The 19,298-nt window shown below is 41.7% G+C and overlaps 1 long non-coding RNA gene across 2 annotated transcripts in view; it reads right to left on the reverse strand.

Annotated features, from left to right (window-relative positions):
• The window catches only part of LOC138797524 (uncharacterized), a 73,165-nt gene that overhangs the window by 37,874 nt on the left and 15,993 nt on the right, over positions 1-19,298 (reverse strand). For both annotated transcript variants that reach the window (XR_011363946.1, XR_011363947.1), the window contains exon 2: positions 6,053-6,167. This is a non-coding gene — a long non-coding RNA (uncharacterized lncRNA). The remainder of the gene's footprint in view (positions 1-6,052; positions 6,168-19,298) is intronic.

Consider the following 19,298-nt stretch of genomic DNA (forward strand, 5'->3'; position numbering starts at 1 on the left):
GAACCCCTACCCCACTCTTGTATAAGTTTTAGTCTCCATCATAATGAGCCCCGCTGGGCTTGTAGACACGCTATAAATTGTACGTTGCAAGGGTGAATATAATGCACTGCATACAGAGCACAAGAGGCAGCTATACAAGTAAGTGTCTGTATGGGGACATTTAAATTGCACCTTGTTCACATTTAGTTTCTACAATTTTATAACTGTATAACAGAGGTTACATTTTAAGCCACTGGGAAAAATGGGGTATATGAGCCAGTTCTCTAGAATTAATCTGAACCAAATTATACCTCCCAGCAAGGCGTGGGTCGAACACACAATTTTTTTTTTTTTTTTATTAATGTGGGGGGCCCAGACACTTTGGTTGTATGGGGCCCCGAAATTCCTGATGGCGGCCCTGCTTACACGTATATTGCTTTTTTAAATGTAGCTCTATAGAACATATTATTTTCTTCATATTCCACGATACTAGTCAAACATCTTAGTTTTCTCTCTTGGTACCAGAATCATCCTACCACTGTGATAACCAGTGCCCCTAAGTACCATAACACAAAAATCATTATTGCCATAGAGTCCTGCTGAAAATACTAGTAATACCATACAAATAATGCTATATAGAGTTAGTACCACTGACAGTGTCCAGAAAAATAATTGTGTCCAGTATATAGTTCTTTTAATAATAATAATAATAATAATGCTACTCTGCAGTGCCCAGAATAAAACAGTGCCAACAGCAACCAAGTCTTCCAGAAGCAATGACCCAAAGAGAGTGTATTGATGTTGAAGGAAATCCTGTGTAGTAAAAACCCACAGCAAAAAAAACAAGAAAATTCAAGTCTAACCTTTTATAATGTAAATGTGGGATAAAATAAGTTAGAAGAACTTCCTAGCCCTTAAGAAAAGTCTTATTTGAGTGTGAAGGGGAGTGTCAACATCAGTGCCCAGAGAAAGTCTGGAGAACATTTTGGACCAACATATTGCTCTATGATTCTTCTGGATTAGAGATGATCAAACCTTGAGCATGCTTAGGTTCATCCGAACCAGAACTCTTGCCATTTGATTACTGGTGGCTGAAGAGGTTGGATGCCGCCCAAGGCTGTCTGGAAAACATGTATACAGGTATAGGCTATGTTCACACAACGTATATTTTTGTGAAACCACGGGCGTTATACAACGGCCATTATTTATACAAAAATATAAGTGCCATAGCTGCCTATGCAATCCTGGCTGGAGCGTATACTATGTGTATACGCTGCAGGCATGATCCCTAGTGGCGCCGCAAACAACTGACATGTCAGTTTTCTGCGTCCGCTATTCATTGAATAGCGGCCGCAGAAAACCCTGTCAGTGCTCACTGTGGAACGAGCGGCTCCGGTCGCTCACTTCATAGTGTGCTCTGGGGAGTTCTGATGCGGGCACACACGGATGCGCCCACATTAGAACTCTGCAGCCCGATGCAGTAGTGGCCAGGATGATCTTTTCAAAGGCCGGCCATTCTGTAAGCCCGCTGGGTTAGGGAAAGGCCGGTTTCTTACGTTGTGTGAACATAGCCATAGTCTGTATCCATGTTTTCCAGGACTCCCCAGAGCTGTGCATTGAACTTCTTTAGTCACCAGTAATCAAATCCTGAGAGCTTGAGTTCAGACAAAACCATTCAAGGTTTGCTCATCTCAATTGTGGATCTTAACAAATGAAGTTTTGTACAGGTATTGTGGCATTGCAATCCATAACATATTATGGGAGGTGTGTGCGCCGCACACCATCACTTTGAAGAAGTCGGAGTTATGCCGACGAAACATGTCAGCGAAGGCATGGATATTTTAACTTACTAGTGAATTACTGAAGGGCTTAGGGACCTCTAGGAGCTTGTGATAGAGTGTATACTAAATCGCTTTTGGACTAAAAGGCTTAAGCATAGCCAGTCCATTCTCAGCTACCCACTATTGGTCTTGGCTAGCCTGAACTCCTGAACTAGCAGCTGCACTACGCCCGGCTAGGCTGGTGACACACAGCCACCGGCGCTCGGGACACAGCCAATACCCTTTGTATCAGAGGCTCGAGCCGACACTACTCGGAGCGGCGAGAGCTTTCTGAGTACATCTTGATCAGTGGCATCAGCCTTATTCTAACTAGCTTGGTGAAGAACACAGTCATTTAACCCACCAAGTGCTAAACGCCACAATCACAGCAGAGTCCGTGCATCAACCACTGCAGGACCGTTGCAGCTGTAAACAAGGGTAATCCTGTCAGATCACAAGTATTTTAACTTGCACTAAATCACTGGGTGTATTATATAAGATATTTTTAACAATCTAAAATAAAAGTTACGTTTTAGCCTCTGGGGAACAGGGTATTTCCTAGACCTCTAGCAACTGATCTCTGCGCTGCATCGCTCAGCACTAAAGAATTAACATGTTCATTCTTCAGCGCCGAGAGATGCAGCGCGCACGCCTCCCATAGAGTGTCATTATGACACGGAGGCTGACGGCATTCCGCGGTGAAAAATTCTGCCGCGGAATTCCGCCCCTCTTGATCTGTGTGAATAGGGCCTTACAGTAAGCTGATTTGAATTTTTCTCACTGGAAAGAGAAACATTTAATTACTTTTATGCCAATGGGGCACAGTGGTTTGGGAGTGTAAGAATATTGCATCAATCTTTGCTTTCTTTAAGACATCTCTCAATGGTCAACAAACAACATGATTAGAGCAGTGTCTAGTCTTTAAAGTCCTCCAACTGGTCAGGATCTCCAATAAAACACAGCAATCACTGAGCTCTGGGAGATCAGTGAAAAAAATCCAATGAAATACTCACTCAAGAGTCTCCATTGATACATTCCCCCCCTATAAATTTAAATATGCAAAAAAGGGGTCAGTGGAGCCTCAGTTGTGGGTGTCAAAATACGGCTATAGCCAGGCTTTTGTGTCTAAGTCTAACTCAATTGCGAGTATTGCAACTGTATCGACTTTGACACAAAAGGGGCCACCCTGCACAACCCCCCCTTTCCCCTCATTAGCAGGCATACACCAGGTTGATGGGGCAAACCTGCCGTAACTTAAATGACTAAGCAGGAATATATTATTGGTTTCTGTATTAGTTTTGGTACTCACAGTCCTGTAAACCTTCTTCTCCAAAGGGGGGCATGATGGTTTACACCAGTTGGTTCCTAGTGGGTTCTCCGGTGACTTCTAGTGCTCCTAATGCTCTGCAATGCCCAAGCTGTGGAGTGCATGAAACTGGTGACTTTGTCCGGCCTAAAGCTCAATAGGTCCACGAATGTAGTAAGGTACTCACAAAACGTATCAATTTTGGCATGTAGATACCATGGCTTTCTCATCCACTAGACATCTTGGGATATGAACAAGATGTGATCCGCACAGTCACTAGTTCTCTAAACAAATGTACAACCCCCTGGATAAGGACTGAAGCTCCTAGGCAAACCAAGGTCTCCACTAACATACCTCCCAACTTTTTGGACAGCCAAAGAGAGACACTTGTGGTTCATGCTAGGAAAATTTTACAGACATTTCTTTTTAATTGAAGGATTCCTTCACACATACAGGATTTGCTACACACTGATGCATGCATTTAGTTACATCGATATCTGCAGCAGATCCTGTATGTGTTGCTGCATCCTTAGGTCTCATTCACACATCAGTGACCCTGCCTGTAATAACGGACCCACAACTGCGGACAGCATTACAAATGTGTGTTACTTACAATCCGCATTTGCAGGTACCCCCCGTCATATCGGTGACATGGAAGCACAATGGCTTAATTGTTTTGTTGCTGCATGGATCATGTCCCCCAAACAAATCCATAACACCTACAGAAGTGTGTATGAGGCCATAGAAATCAATGAGCTTTCATGTGTGAAATGATGAGTGAAAGGGGCCATGATGTCACATGATTCATCTGAATATAACAATTTTTAGGATCCAACTTGCACCACATGATAAAATGATATGCAAGTTTGAGTCTATTGTACAGTAAGAAACCAGACACCATTATTAATGCAAATCTAATTCCTAGGTCAAAAAGAGGTACATGTAAGGGGTAAAGAGGGACAGAGGGACGGGGGTCAAAAGTAGGGACTGTCCCTCCAAAAGAGGGACACTTGGGAGATATGCATCAAGCCCTTTGCAACCTAGAGTGTTCTCTCTCTCTTTCTCTCTTTCTCCACTACCAGTCTCCAATCTGCCACTCTCCACACACTAACTTCTCCTACTTACAATATCATATTCTCTCCGAGAATATAAACTATTCTATAGTTCTATACTATAGTTACTATAGGGAGACTTTAAAACAGTAGAGAAACCCTGGATCAGAGAGCTGTGTTCCACAGTATGTGCAATCTAAAGAAAACTTTCTGTCTTCAGGGATTATTTTAGGATGTGATGACATTTTCAACATATTTCACCCTTTCATTTTGAAGCAATCTTTGTTTTTCCCTTTAAATTTGAGTTCACTTTTTAGTTTTTTTAGCGTCCCATATGTATAACAAAAAGGATCATGCTCCACATTCTGCTCATGCCTAAGGTCGCTGATTGGGGAATGGATGAAGCAGTGAGTAAGCGGTGAGAATACAGTCACCATGAGTAAATTAATTTCCATAGAAACTGGCTGCTATGCAAATGACATGACTAATACTGAATTTCATAATAAGGCAAATGTTCTAGATGAATAATTCAGAGAAAACTAGTTTATTCGTTTCATTGCCACAACACATATGCAGCACAGTTGCTGTCGGAGCAGAAAATGGGATGAACTGTATTATAATAAGAAAATGACATTTTTATTGCTTTATATCTGTGAGCTGAATAAATATTACAATGTTACATGGCAAGGTAGCAGACTCTACCATAGGGCTCAAAGTGGGTTTTCTGTGTTATTTTGCTTCCCATAAATATGCAGTTTCAGCAAGAGTAGAATAACAGTGATATGGGCTCCCAGACAACAAGGGTCAAGATTCCTACCACTTTATTTTATTGAATATTGAACATGATTTATTACTTTATTTTTTCCTTTTATTACATTTCTGCTACCTTACAGGGCATAGAAGTTGACAGCACCAGCAAGTTCCCAATTATATACAAATCACATAATAGTATGAAATGTTTGTGAAACCAGTCTCAGTTAATACCCCCTTTGTTTTTAAATAAAGCAACTGAAAACTATTATGAAACTGGATTCATTCCTTCCAAACTGTGTCATCCACTGTCCATTCATAACAATATATGCAAGTGTCCAATAATAGCGACATTCACAGTATCCCCATGACAATGCCAGTCATAGCGTGTCCATAATGGTTCTATTCACATGCTCATCTATAGTGCTAACTGGTGTGTAATTGCAACAATAGTTGTGCCCTAAAAATTCCATAGGTCCTAAAACTTGCATTTAAAGGGGTTATTAGGCGCTACAAAAACATGGCCACTTTTGCCCCACTCTTGTCTCCAGGTCAGGTGTGGTTTGCAATTAAGCTCCATTCACTTCAATGGAACTGAGTTGAAAACCCCACCGGACAAGAGCGGGGCAAAAGTGGCCATGTTTTTGTAGCGCTGGATAACCCCTTTAAAGTATGGAATGCCTATTGACAAGTCTAGTGGCAATAATTAATTCAATAAAGTCATAGGAATGGTTTTAGGATACCATGAAGGGATAGAAGTCAACAATCACAAAGCTAAGAATATAGGCCCTACTACATAGGCCAATTATCTGTGAAAAAAGACATATATATTGCCCCATGTAAAAAGACCAGCAATCAGCCGACAAATGAGTCAACGCTCGCTTCTCGGCTGATCGCTCAACTCTGACATGTGAAAAAATAATCATTTATCCGCCGCACCCCTGTGTATTAGGGGAGGTGAGGTTGATGGCACAGGGATTTCTCCAGATTCTCTGAATCTTTTGAGGATATTATGTACTGTAGATTTTGGAAATTTTCTTTGCAATTTTTTTACATTGAGGAAAATTATTCCACAATTGTTAAATGCAGGTTTTCAAAGATTTGTAAAACTCTGCCCATCTATACTTCTGATAGGATCTGCCTACCTGTTATGAATGTACCTGTTCAGTCCTTGGTGCGGTCCTCAGTGCGCAGGGTACAACCGAGGCTGGGCTTTGGCCATGATCTGTGTTTGTGTTTATCTTGGCTCCATTGCAAATACTGAAAAAAAACACAAAAATGCAACAGCTCACCGCAATGGCAAGATACAGACTGACTACAGACATGAAAACAGTTAAAAGCATTGCAAATAGATTGTTATTGTTTTTCCAAAAACGAATAGAATTTTCCTCATTTTGAAAGCTGCAGAACAACTACATGAACATATTTTATTAAATAGTAAAGATTGGATAGACACTGCTGGAGCCACTGGTTAACAGGAATGTAAGAAAGTAATGCTGAAATACATATATTTTGTCTTTGCAGCTTCCTAGTAATGATAAAGCCATGCAAAAAGTTATAAACTTTTCTTTCTTTTTACTCGGAAATTCATTGCATTCAATATAATAACAGAATAATACACTGCCTGAAGTGGACATTAGAAACCCCTTCTATATAAAAGAATATAGTTCTAGGTCAGATTATCCTTGATGTAAAACTCCATTGAAACTACTGATATGTTAGGAATAATTCACAGTAGTCAAACCCATCAAAGTCGGTTAAAGAATAGTAAAGTAAGCACCATCATCTTGGGATGTGAACACCACAATATTGCCTGGTACAAGGTACAAGTAAAATGATTGGTTAATTTTAATTACTTTAATAGTAGGACAGTCTTCTATTTTACCCCTCCACCCAGAAATCTGAAGATTCCTTAATTGTGAAATATACCCTCAAGATACACATTCGGCCTAATAGCTAATTGTCAGCTACCAGATCATGTAAGACTTGGCACATGTAAAAATTAGATCCTTTTACAGTAACTGCCTATTCAGTTGATCTTCTATATTCAAAACAAAAACCAACTAACTTTCTTGTAAACATTGTGCCATACCAACCCACAATAGCATATGATTTACATTGTTTATCATAAGATGATGGAAATGAAAGTTATTCCAAGACCAATAGCTCTTTTCCATGGAAAGGAAAGCTATGAGACACTGATTTGTACAACATACAATTATAGCTATCACATGGTATATAGTACAGAATGTATTCATTCTGTCTTGGTGCAGTAAATAGTTGCCACTTACAATATATCAATGATACATTGACCAATGTTGTTGGGTCTGCTCTTTTTTTTCTGGTGCTTAGGTTCTTTATCTGTACTGCTAGTCTCTGTTAGGGCTTAACACACTTTCTCTAGGATGTGCTTCCACATTTGTAGTTTTGTTGCTTTGCTTGGTTTAAATAATTAGAGCTTACTTGATTATGAGGGATCTACAATTTTGTCTAAACTGTCCCATTTTTTTAAATTGTAGATTTGAAATGGGTGTCTTAAGTAAATTAAGTAAGTAAATCTTGTTGGTGAAGGGTTAAAGGGATTGGAGCCTGCTGGGAGGTGTGGGTCCTTATATTTATTTACCCCCTAGGCCCCACATCCATTCACTGGCACCAGAGTGGATAGACTGCTCTGCTCAGCCAATCAGCAATGGAGACGGCAAACCACTGCAGTCGCTGATTGGCTGAGTGGAGCAATCTATTGGGTCTGGTGCCACTGAACAGGCTAGAGCCCAGGAGGTGAATAAACTACCCACACCTCCCAACAGGCACCAATATAGAGAATGCTGACAGGGGGAGCTTCTCCCATATCAGATCCTTTACTTGCTGGGTTGTAGTGACCACCCAGGATTTGAAGGGTTAACTACTCCCAGGAATGGTCTCCTCCATTCCCACCAGTCATAGAAGGATCCCAGCTGTATATTATAGCTAGAATCCTGCTGCTGCAGCCACACAGAATGAGAAGAGGGTGCTCCCTCCCTCTGTCATTATTTCTTTACATGGCATGGCCTCTACAGACCATGTCCGAGTCCTGTTTGGGCAAAGCTGTGATGGTCTTAAACATTTAGCCTGAGAAGGGCTCTGCAAAACTGTTAAGTGGTAACTTTGATCATGCTTTAATGTAATTTATTTTAGTAGGGGATATTTGTCTTGGAAGACTGGTTAAACACTGCTTTATCAAACACTGTGAAACATGGAGAAACAAAGATCTCAATACGATGCTAAGTAGTTACTGATTTAATGAGATCTAATACATTTACTGTGATTTAATGTTCCTATACTTAAAAAAAAATCTAAAATATCAGTACTGTATGAATTTACAACATTCCAAAGGCCATTTCTAATCTAGATTCACCTAAATATCCGGAATTTTGATGGATTATAAGATGTGTAAGTATCCTACCGTCAAGCTGAATAATTCGCCATACATACCATGGGTTTATATTAAAATATGTGTCAAAATACCTTTTACTACCTGAAAAATTGTGCCTTTATCTGCACTGAACAGTGTCATAGGTGTGGGGCGTCCCACCTTGATTCTTCAGTGGAAAGCATCCCCCTTTACTAAGGCCTCTGGTAACGCAGGGAACAGCATCAGCAGGATTATGTTTTTTAACAATGAACAAAGTTGGGACAGAGAGCTCAAAGGCTGATGCCCCGCCCTTATGACACCGTCCAGGCACACTTTTTAGTAACGTGAAGCAATAAAGCCAAAGGTCACATAATAAGGCTATGTTCCCACAACTTCTTGATCATTAATAATGTTCGTCATTATCAAAAAAGCTTCAAATTTTTACCTAAAAAAGACGTTGTGGAAAAATAGTTTTAAAGGTATTTTGCCATATACACAAAAAATGCAACAGCTCACCGCTAAGAGCAAGACACCGACCCAATACACATATGGAAATCACTAAAAGCAGCCCCTCAATTGCTAAAAAAAATCTCCATAAAATAAAGAGGCTCTTGTCATACCATTTGCAAATAGTGTGAACCATGCCACCACGATAATGTGTAAAGTGGCCTCATGCCTCATAAGGTGGGCATGCAAGACCCAACTAATACTGGCAAAACGATGACCACCTGGATGGGTGGAATGCATATATACTTCATTATAAACTACACAATGGTGCCAGGAGATGCCCAGGAAGGGGAGTGTGACAATATTACTTAAAGAGATTCTTTTTAGTATGTTTGCTAGTTTCTGAATACCTAACTAGTAAACTTTTCATAACACAATTTACTTAACATGACTGGGGATAAAAAGTTATGCAGTAACACATGAAGGTATCAAAGTGCAAAGAATAGTAAAAAAAAATGTTATCTAATATTAGCTAGACATATGATATACATTATTTCAGACGACAGGGACAAATTCAGATTCTCATTATATTTGTCATTCCTAAAAAAAAATTTAATGACACATTTTTTGTAATTAGCTTTGGCATAGGAGTTACTTGAGCATATTAGCGGCATTACTGTACTCAGTGGCGTAGCTACCATGAAGGCAGGGAAGGCGACTGCTATGGGGCCTCTGCAGGAAGGGGGCCTGAGGAAGCCTGCCCTGCCTTCATGATAGGTACTGACACTGACATCCGACCACTGTACCCCCAGGGGTCCAGTGGAAGAGGGACCTGCCACTGCACTGTTCAGCCCCCTCACTGTAGTGCCGGGTGAGCGGGCTGAACAGAGGAGCAGGACCTGCCAGGTCCTGCACGGCACAGGAGAGGCATGAAGGACCTTTGGGTCACATGACCCAAAGGTCCTGAATACTTCTATGTGAAGATCAGCCCGGACTACAAGAGGAGGAGGGGGAAGCCTGGGAGCTGTAAGTGCTGTGTATTTGTGTCAGTGAGTGTATATATGTGTCTGTGGGTATATATATATATATATATATATATATATATATATATATGTCAGTGTGTGTATATATGTATCTGTGTATATATTTATATGTCAGTATGTGTATGTATCTGGGGCTATATGTGTGTCAGGGCCGGCTCCAGCTTTTTGTGGGCCCTCAGGCGACAGAGCCTCGGCGGGCCCCTTTGAGGAGCAAATCATGGAGAGACAGGTGAGGAAAGATTTGCAGCAAAAGAAACATGCGGCTGCTGCATATCTTTCTCCTCCTGTTTCTCCTGATCTCTCCTGCATGCAGCTCCTGCTGTGTGTGTGTGTGTGTGTGTGTATGTGTATATATACAAGCGCACACACACAGAGCAGGAGCTGTATACAGGAGAACTAGCAGCACCAGCATGATTATATATATATATATATATATATATATATATATAAACATGGTGAGACCCCTAGTTCTCCTATATACAGGTCCTGCAGTGATATACAGTGTATATATATATATATATATATATATATATATATATATATATATACATACACACTGAACAACACTGCAGGACCTGTATATAGGAGAACTAGGGGTCTCACCATGTTTATATGATAGAGACAGAGAGACAGAGAGAGATAGAAGATAGATAGATAGATAGATAGATAGATAGATAGATAGATAGATGATAGATAGATAGATAGACACATAGATAGATACAGATATCTAGTTGTTTTGTGTATAGAGGTCCTGCTGTAACATATATATATCCTGCTGTAATAGATATATATATATATATATTACAGCAGGACCGCTATACACAAAACAACTAGAAACCAGCACATACAGAACACTTAGTTTGCAGAGCCTACCGTGCTGCCCTCTATCAGGTCAGGTGTCCGATCACATGACCCGTGACATCATCAAAGGTCCTACACACTCAAAGGTCCTTTCCTACTCGGCTGTAGGGAAGATTTGTGAAGGAAGACAGGTGCCCGGGGGCCCCAGTATGTATCGGCGTGGCCCCTAACTGTCACATGCGGCCTCTAGGGGCCCAGTCCCCTTTGTTACTACACTTTTTTTTCTTTTTTACTAACAAAAAAATGTAGTAACAAACGGGAGTGGGCCCCTAGAGGAGCTGTGGGCCCCGGCATTTGCCCTAGTTAGCCGGGTGCTGACGCCGGCTCTGATGTGTGTGTGTATGTCAGCAATGTCTGTAGCACTGGTGTATATGTGTGTGTTTGTGTATGTCAGTAGTGTCTCAAGTGATTGACAGGTTTGCTCCCAAAGATGTTCTGAAGCAGCTTCTATTAATGTTGGGCTCTAATAAAAGAACCCACCACTAATATCTGATGCATTTTCTTTTATTTGTGGTTGAGTATTTCTTATTACACTGAGATGATTTCCCTGTGTACAGTCTACTCATGGTGTATACATCAGCACTAGTGTAATCACATTCTAGTGTGAATGTGTGTATGTCAGTGGCGTATCTATATATATGTTAATGGTGCCTCTGTGTGTGTGTGTATATGTGCGTCATTGTCTGTGCTTGGCGGGGGTAGGGGAGCGTACAGGATTCATGGGGCCCCGTACAGTTTTTTGCTATGGGGCCCCAAGAATCCTAGCTACACCCCTGACTGTACTTATGTGAGATAAACCTTTTATTAGTGGGTTATAATGAGCAGTGAATAAATCTACTGTGTTGGATGACCTATTCATAACCTAATGCACTGTTAGAAAGAATCATAAATTACTCATGAAATTATGGACTTTTGGGACTGTTTAGAATCATTGTAATAAAACTATAATAGTGATATAGGGTAAGAATTAAGGTTGTGCTGATTCATAGTTATCATACAAGCGGCTGCAAAATGTTATTTACACTAAATATTGGAAAAGGTAATTAAAGAATGCTGCCAATTTAACCCTTACATGAAAGGAACATTCACTTTTTTCCTTCATTTTCGTTTATTTCCTCTTTGCTTTTTTTTTTTTTTTTACTTTTTCTATTGACAGATATAATTTCTCTACAAATTGTATGACAAAACAAAAAAAAATATTTGTATGGTAAAATTAAAAACTACTCTCAGAAGCCCAACACTTGGGAAATAGCTAAACACACAAGGTAAAACATAATTTCTAGTTCATATGAATTGAAAAATATTACACTTTGTTCTCCATCAAGTAGTGCCCATGTAACAGCTTGCAACTTTATATTAAAACTTGCAATAATTACAATCAAGACTACATACAGACTCCTGTATTTTCCCTGCAAACCCTACTGTGAATGTCACATCGTCTCCTTAGTTACTTTAGAAGATGTAGTTGCTGTTTCAGAATCCCAGCCTGGGTCATTGTGACATTCTGTTCTTCGTATTCCATGAAGTACAAATCAATTTGCAAATTATTCTGAAAGGAAGCATGAACTTGTGAAGCTTATAGGTGGGTGAGAGCTGAGGACATTATGTTATGAAGAAAGTACATATTCTATAGGGAAATGGCACACACTGATGATTCAGCAACAGGAATGTAAAAAAAAGTGCATGGCCTTGTATGAACTTGTATTTAATTATACATTTAATGAAAACTTATAAACTGTATGTAATGCAAAGTCATAATGCACTGGAGATTTCAATTAAAATACTGCATTTAGTACTATACAATATAACTTCATGAAAATACACTATTCGTTTCATATATTATATAGGATAAAAGTTACTAGATATCTACCATATTGTAGTAGATACCAGTCTTACAAAGGTTCTGTAGCCTGTATAAGGAATTAGGCCTCATTCATACATTCAGTGATTTTTTTTTGGACCGCAAAGCGTCCTGCTACTTTTTCTCTGTAATCCATCATCCGTATTTGCATCTGCAATTGCATCCATTACCGTATCTGCTTTTTTTGAACAGTACTAGTTTGCATAGATTGGATCTGTTTTTTACCGACGTCACAGTCGTAATCACAATCCGCACTAGGACATATCCTTCTCTTACAGAACGGATTACAGATCAAATTTAAAACGGACTGTGTGAATAGCCCAATAGAAGTCTAAGTTCTAAGAAGTCTAGCTCTAAGTTGAACTGTGATTACAGATCAGCAATTATGGACAACTTTACGAGACATGTGAATAAAGCCTAAGGCTGCATTCACAGGTTCAGTGTTTTTCCTGGTCCGTGATTTTGGTCTGCTAGCTACCTCTGAGATCCGTGCAGTCATCCGTTTTGCATCTGTGTCCATGTTTTTCACGGATCTGTTTAAAGCCTTTTAAATTACATTGATTACTTCACATCCATGTTTTTCATGGGTGAACACGGATGTCACATACATGGAAAACATGGATCTCATTGATTTCTATGGGAAATCCATTCCATGTGTCCGTTCCGAGAAATCACATGTCCTACTTTTTAATGGCACGGATCACGGAACGTCTGAATAGCCCAATAGAAAGCAATATGCTGAAAAAAACAACTTCCCAGACGTGTGAATGCAGCCTTACTGTACAGTTATATTCAAGTCAATCACAGGTGATATCTTTTTGTAACTGCTTTCTTTCGTTTTTTTTTAATATTCAGGCCAGAAAAAAATAATGACTTCTTCCAACCACAACTCGACCATTCAGCGGCATCTGACAGGAAAACATCTTGCTTTTCCACCATTATTTATTGCTTCTTCACACATAGTTCCCTAAACTGTAACAATGCCCCCCTGTAATAATAGTCCTCCTTTGTTCCCCCACGAAGAATAATGGCCCACTTTGTGCCTACATACACTAGATAGCCAATTGACTCATTCATGCTGCCCCATTTTGTTTTTATTTTTATTGTGCTCCACTGCTTTGTTCCCCCATACAGTGATTTTTCGCTCTTTGTCCCCACACAGTAATGTGCCTCCTGTGCCCTCACTAAATAGTGTCCTCTTTGCATCAACAAAAATGTAAAAAGTGTAAAGAGCACTATGTCTTCTTCCTACATGCACTTTACTTTACATTGACATTGCATTACACTCTCTATGCTGTAATGGAGAAGACTCTGGTCACAATCCTTTGTAGGCTGCAGGCCTAAATCTGAGATCTGTGCAGGCAATTTGTCAAACCAAATATATTGCACACCAGAAAAAAGTCTAACCAGAAGAATAAACAGCTTACCCAAACAGTTCTAATCAAATTGGAAGCATCCAGTGGTCTAAAATGTCAGTATGGGAACAAGAGGCCTTCAATGGAAATAAGATGCCTAGCTGAAATCTCGGAAAAACAGCTGTATTCCACTAACCATTCTCCATCAAGCTTTATAATAGTTGTTCTAGAGTCTAGTGGTGGCGAGTAGTGTTGACCCAAATGCTTAGCATTTTACCTCCAGTGTCTGGAAAAGTTTGATGCTGCCCTAGGTCTGCTAGGGAAACATGGATAAAGCCAACCTCTCTAGCCACTGGTAGTCAAATGTTGAGTGTTGGTGTTCAGACAAAAGTTGCCGAACTTGAACTTTCTGCAAGTTATCTTAACACTACTGACGAGATTTACATCACTTCAGCCTACAGTCCAGTTTGAGTGCAGCTTGCATGTAGGAATCCAATAGTTGGCTCCAAAGAGCGTGCTCTCTCCCTCCTGGCTGGGTGCTAGATTTTATGCGGTAATTAATCATTTTATAGTTGTCCTGTCATTCTTCATTGTGTTACTCCAAAGAAACTCCAATGTGTGCGAACATACCTTTAGATGGGTAGGGCCCCAGTGCTTGAACCCCCACCAATGAATAGTATGAAGGTCCAAACCCCCACTGTATAGAGCAGCAACACACATGCCCAACTACAAATACATTCAAACCCCTCCTCACCATGGCCATGTACACCATGGACGGCCAAAAAACAGGATCATGTGACCACTGAGGTCAGTGACTGTCTAAAGCATTCCATGCACAGCATATGGGGATTTCATTAGGAAACAAGCTAGACATGGAACAGCCGGAATGGAGAATATGGTCTTTTTTAATGTCCCTCTAAATCTCTGTCTCTACTATTTTTTATTTATTTATTTTTGGTCAATTCCAGAAAACCCTATTAATTACACTTTGAAGAACATGATCATTTTATATTGTGTAGCCATAATCAAAAAGAGGAAAGGTCCCTCCTGAAACAGGAATAGAAGATAGAATCAGCAGAAATTCTAGGAAGTCAAAAGGAATTTGCTGATCAAAGAATTTTAATTTCATAGTGACGAAATAAAGACAGGTAGCAACTTGACAGTAGTAAACACATCCTTGTAACAACTCAAATTTTTTTTTTTATATAAGTGACATACATCTAACAACAGTTATAACAAAAACAGCCAACAACAACACAACACACAGATTACAACCATCACTATGGCTGCTAGAAATAACCAATAGTTGTACATACACCTTACTGATCCTAATATAGAGGCATAAGGACTATACAATTTGATTATACTTAAAAAACATAGCCTTAAACAAATATCAGCGGGTATCTCAAAGTGGTATCTGAAGTGTGGGGATCTGACCACTTGGCCCCCTCACCAATCACAAAAGTGGGGTCCTAAGTTCCCTTGTTTGCAAAGAACAGGGAATATGTGGACTCCTGTTACATTCAAACTCTATGTTATGGTTGCAGATAGCCACTCACTGTACTTTGGAATGGCAGTGGGCATACTTGACCCCATCTCCATTCGGAAAGGGACACTCAAGATCCAAACATTGATGGTGCTCCAAGTGGTCATAACATATACACATACTCACTGATCACAAGGGTGGATATATAGGTGCAGCCTTTACTGGTGTACAGAGACTTTGCAGAAATAACTATCTCTTGCTAGCTTAAGTAAAATAATATTTCTCCCTATTGCCTGTTAGATCACATGTAAGTGATTACAGTCATTCAAATTAGGGATTAGGGATTGTCTAGCTATATATATAGCACAAAAAAGGCCCACATACTGGCTAAGCTACTTCCATATTCTATGCAAAAGTAAAGAAACAATTGGCATAATTGGCCCCTTATTTAAGGGACTAGTTTAGTTCCACCCCCCCCCCCTCTAAGATACTTAAAGGGCTATTTCCATCCAAAACATTGGAAAGACACAGGTTCCGAAAGCAAAGCCCAACCATTAGGTTACAGCCCAAGAATTATTACTTGAAACTATATAGTGTTTATGGCATACCCTGTGGATGCTTCTTTAATCCTGAATGTCTTTTAGACTGCCTGGTAGTCTTGAGCAGATCTGTCAAGATGTTCGGGTATGGCTACATTATCTGAAACCAAACCCTCAGCATTTGATCCCTCACAGCTGCAGAAGTTGAATGCCGCCCTAGGGCTGCCAGGAAAACATGGATATAACCTATAGCTCTATCCATGTTTTCTAGGACTCCATGCCCCATGCTGGATATACAGTATTGAGAGTTGCATGCCGAGGAATCTGAAGTTGCCATGCGGCAATCTCAAGCCAGCTATGAGTTGGTGTAACTTTTGCTGTGATTTATGTCTTCTTAAATTAGGCACAAGAGGAGGCCACACTCCTCTGCATCTTGCAGTGCCCCCATGCATGCTCATCAGGTAAGCAGGGCAAACACTCACAAAAAGACACATATTTTTGCGCAAGCTAGCTGTGGGACTTAGTATGTCAGGCAAAAGGGTGATAGTATATACAAAGTATGCCAGGCACAAGGGGGATAAATCCCCTCCTAAGTGTTTTGGGTATCACATTCCATATTTGGATTAACTTGTCCAACAGGCTTTTAACCTCTAAATGACCTATGATGTACCTGTACAGCATGGCCATCTGTTGCTAAGCAAACCATGAAGTAGGGTCCAGGGGGCTCTACGAAATGAGTTCCCCCAATAAAAGTTTAAAACCACCCCCTTTCCCACAATACAAATACAATATGTAAAACTAAAATAATTAAATAAATAGACATATGTGCTATTGTAGCATGCAGAATTGTCTGATCTATTAAAATATAACAAAGTTATCCTTGTACAGTGAACAGCTTAAACGAAAAGAGAAAAAAAAATGCCAGGATTGCTTAATTTTTGTTAATATATATACAGTGGTGCCTTGGATTACGAGTATAATTTGTTCCGCGACCATGCTTGTAATCAAAATCCAATCTTAAACCAAAGCAAGTTTTCCTATAAGGAATCACTGAAATGCAGAAAATTGGTTTCACCCCAAAAATAATAATCTTATATTCTGAATAACATGTAAGGCTGCGTTCACACTACGTATATTTCAGTCAGTATTGTGGTCCTCATATTGCAACCAAAACCAGGAGAGGATTAAAAACACAGAAAGGATCTGTTCACACAATGTTGAAATTGAGTGGATGGCCGCCATATAACAGTAAATAACGACCATTATTTCAATATAACAGCCGTTGTTTTAAAATAACAGCAAATATGTATGTATGTATGACTGTATGTATGAGTTTCACTGGTGGAACTACCACTACGGGGCCCCGCCGCATCAGGGGGCCCGTGACGCGGGCCCCTAGAGCTTACATATCCTGCAGCGCCCGGCGGCTGAGCATGCCTCCCGGGTGCTGTAGCCGGGGGCCGGTCCCGTGCTCCTCCCGACCCGGAGACTCCTTTCCCCAACCATAGGGAAAAGGAGTCACTGGGCCAGGAGGAGCACGGGACCGGTCCACAGCGCTCCTGTCACCCTCTGTCTGATGCGCGGCTGCCGTCTGATGCCGCGTCCTAGCCCCGGCAGCGCGCGTATCATAGAGTTCTGTGTGCCGGGGCTAGAACGCGGCATCAGACGGCAGCCGCGCATCAGACAGGGGGTGACAGGAAAAAGGCTCGACGGGGAAGCGTGTTGTTAGGTGAGTTTTTTTTGTTTTTTTTTAAACTTGCTTTCCTCGGACGGGGGGGGGGAGAAGGGGGCATCTATAAGGAAGGGGGGGGGGGAGAAGAGAAGGGGGCATTTATAAGGAAGGGGGGGGGAGAAGAGAAGGGGGCATCTATAAGGAAGGGGGGGGGAGAAGAGAAGGGGGCATCTATAAGGAAGGGGGGGGAGAAGAGAAGGGGGCATCTATAAGGAAGGGGGGGAAGAGAAGGGGGCATCTATAAGGAACGGGGGAGAAGAGAAGGGGGCATCTATAAGGAAGGGGGGGGGAGGGGGAATATATAAGGAAGTGGGGGGAGAAGGGGGCATCTATAAGGAAGGGGGGGGAGAAGAGAAGGGGGCATCTATAAGGAAGGGGGGGAGAAGGGGGCATCTGTAAGGAAGAGGGCATCTGTAAGGAAGGGGGGGAGAAGGGGGCATCTATAAGGAAGGGGGGGAGAAAGGGGTATCTATAAGGAAGGGGGGGAGAAGGGGGCATCTATAAGGAAGAGGGGGAGAAGGGGGCATCTATAAGGAAGGGGGGGGGGGAAGGGGGCATCTATAAGGAAGGGGGGGAGAAGGGGGCATCTATAAGGAAGGGGGGGAGAAGGGGGCATCTATAAGGAAGGGGGGGAAGAGAAGGGGGCATCTATAAGGAAGGGGGGGAGGAGAGAAGGGGGCATCTATAAGGAAGGGGGGGAAGAGAGAAGGGGGCATCTATAAGGAAGGGGGGGAGGAGAGAAGGGGGCATCTATAAGGAAGGGGGGGAAGAGAGAAGGGGGCATCTATAAGAAAGGGGGGGAAGAGGAGGGGGCATCTATAAGGAAGGGGGGGGTAGAGAAGGGGGCATCTATAAGGAAGGGGGGGAGAAGGGGGCATCTATAAGGAAGGGGGGGGAGAGAAGGGGGCATCTATAAGGAAGGGGGGGGGGAAGAGAAGGGGGCATCTATAAGGAAGGGGGGAGAAGAGAAGGGGGCATCTATAAGGGGGGGGAGAGAGGGCCATCTATAAGGGGGGGACACCATAGGGGGAGAGCAGGCCATCTATAAGGGGAGAACATAGGGGGAGAGGGGGACAACATAGGGGGAGAGGGGGATATAAACGTACAACATTGGGGGAGAGGGGAACATCTATAGGGGGACAATAAAGGGGGGAAGGGGGCCATCTATAAGGGGACAATATAGGGGAAGAGGGAGCCATCTATAGGGGGGGCAACATAGGGGACCATCTATAAGGGGACAACATGGGGGGGCATCTATAAGGGGGACAGCGGGGGGGGCAACATAAGGAAGCTATCTGTAAGGAGGGGCGACAGAGAGGAGGGCCATATACTAAAATGGGATCACATAGAGTCAGCCTACCCACTAAATGTGGGTGTAAAGGGCCAAATACAGATGTGCAGTTGGTAGAGATGAGGATGGTGACTAATGTGTGTGGAGCCTAATATGTCTGTCTGGCAGATTCTGTGGATTTGTGGCCCGGAGAAGTTCTCATAACGGCCCAGGGCAGATGGAAAAGAAAATGAAAAGGGAAGAACTCCGATCAGAGAAGACGTCTCCTGTAAGTCACCTGATGTAACTGTACTGTAATTTGTATGGTGTACAGAACCTGTGTAGAGCTGAGTGTGTTGATGGCATAGTGGTCGATCGAGAGGGGGTAGGGCCCCAATCAAAAGTT

This window comes from Dendropsophus ebraccatus, chromosome 7 (assembly GCF_027789765.1).
Source record: "Dendropsophus ebraccatus isolate aDenEbr1 chromosome 7, aDenEbr1.pat, whole genome shotgun sequence".
In the NCBI taxonomy this organism is placed as follows: Eukaryota; Metazoa; Chordata; class Amphibia; order Anura; family Hylidae; genus Dendropsophus; species Dendropsophus ebraccatus.